This window comes from Capra hircus, chromosome 11, assembly GCF_001704415.2.
Source record: "Capra hircus breed San Clemente chromosome 11, ASM170441v1, whole genome shotgun sequence".
Taxonomy (NCBI): domain Eukaryota; kingdom Metazoa; phylum Chordata; class Mammalia; order Artiodactyla; family Bovidae; genus Capra; species Capra hircus.
The window spans coordinates 6,932,653-6,934,948 of NC_030818.1; positions in this window are offsets into that span (position 1 = coordinate 6,932,653).

Consider the following 2,296-nt stretch of genomic DNA (forward strand, 5'->3'; position numbering starts at 1 on the left):
CACTGGAGTGGGTTGCTATTTCCTTCTCCAATGCACGAAAGTAAAAAGTGAAAGTGAAGTCGCTCAGCCGTGTCCGACTCTTCGCGATCCCATGGACTGCAGCCCACCAGGCTCCTCCATCCATGGGATTTTCCAGGCAAGAGTACTGGAGTGGGGTGCCATTGCCTTCTCCAGGCTGTGGTTGACAACAGCAGCCTGCGAAGGTGGCTGCTGTCCTTGGAGAGTTCCTGTCCCCAAAAGTCATATATTTGAATGCTAACACCTGAACTACGGTGTTGGAGAAGACTCTTGAGAGTCCCTTAGACAGCAAGGAGATCAAACCAGTCAGTCCTAAAGGAAACCAACCCTGAATATTCATTGGAAAGACTGATGCTGAAGCTCCAGTCTTTGGCCACCTAACTCGAAGAGCTGACTCATTGGAAAAGATCCTGATGCTGGGAAAGATTGAGGGCAGGAGGAGAAGGGGATGACAGAGGATGCCCTGGTTGGATGGCATCACCGACTCAACGAACATGAGTTTGAGCAAGCTCTAGGAGATAATGAAGGACAGGGAAGCCTAGTGTGCTGCAGTCCATGGGCTTGCAAAGACTCGGACATGACTGAGCGATTGAAAAACAGCAACTCCTGGCATCATACTTTTAGGAGGTGGAGCCTTTGAGAGGTGACTGGGTCCTGAGGGTGGAGCCTGGGTGGATAGAATCAGCGCTCAAAATAAGAGACCCCAGACAGCTCCTTTGCCCCTTCTGCCACGTGAGAATATAAGAAATCTGCCACCTGGAAAGGGGACCCCCCCACTCAGCCATGCTGGCACCCTGGTCTCAGACTCCCAGCCTCCAGAACACTGAGAAATAAATTACTGTTGCTTATAAGCCTCCCAGTCTATAGCATTTTGTTACAGCAGCCAAGGAGACTAGAGTATGGCCCTGATGAAGCATCATAGAGGCTGGAGGGGGTCGGCCTGTGGGCAGTCCTTAATGTGTGCATTTTCACTAGTTTGGGGGCATCCTTTAATATTTTATCTCAGCAGCTGAACACATCTCTAAGCTGCTAAAGATCACAAAGTGTAAACCTCAAGTGAAATATCTGCCATTGTGAATACCCAAGAATTCTCAAATTCTATTTTATTACTGCAGCACTTTCATTTTTAATTTCCACTCATTTTTTAATGAAATTGTAGGAAAGCAAAAGGTGAAAAGACAAATAATTCGGTTAGACTGGCTTTGCCCCTGAAATGTAGGTTGGCCGGTAAAGGGCTGAGAATGTTTGTTTGTCAGCTGACAAGGCGTGCGTGCGGCTGTATGCAGTCGCTCAGTCGTGTCGACTCTGCGACCCCATGGACTGTAGCCTCCAGGCTCCTCTGTCCATGGGATTTCCCTGGCAAGAATACTGAAGCGGGTTTCCATTTCCTACTGCAGGGGTTCTCCCTGACTCAGGGATTGAACCCTGCATTGCAGGTGGATTCTTTAACTCTGAGCCATCAGAGAAGCAACTCAGCTGACAAGGGCTCACACTCAATGGACATAAAACAGAAGGTTAAAAAAGGCAGGTTGTATTCACCCATTTCAGCGGCTGGGCTTGGTGAGGTGAAAGGCGCTGTGTCCCCCGGCCTTGGGGGTGGGTCCCATGTTGCCTGGGCAAACCTCAGGGGACAGAAGCTGGCCTGGAGGTAGGGGTGATGTTAACACAAGTTCATGCGCCTGGTGCACAGTGAGGTCAAACAAAGCTGAAACATCGGAGGCTGGGCAGAGAAAGGTGTATTTCAGGGCCATGCAAGGAGAATGGGTGGCTCGTGCCCTAAGAAGCCCCGAACTCCCTGAGGGTTTCAACAAAATCCTTTTAAAAGCCTGATGAGCGAGGAGGATCACAGATGTGTGATCAGCTCGAGCACGATTCTGATTGGCTGATGGTGAGGCAGCAGGTGATGTCATAGGGACAAGCATCATCAGTCCCAGGGCACGGGCCCCAGGGTTCAGTCCCTGGTCAGGGAACTGGATTCCATGTGCCACTGCAACTTAGAACCTGGGGCAGAAAAATAAATATTTAAAAACAAAACATTATCAGTCCTTAGGCTCCAAGAGGCCTGGGGCTGGTTGTCAAGTAGTTAACATTTTCCATTTGTTGAAGAGGGAGATTTTTATTTCATCTACAAAAAACCTCAGGAAATGTGCACCAAATACTGTCATCCAGGTGCTTCAGCGAGGAGGTAAAGCGGAGGAAGCAGGGGAAGGCCCCACGGGGTCCTGCTCCCTTACAGTGAGAGGTGAAGAGGTCAGTCAAGGTGACACGCAGGTGCTAC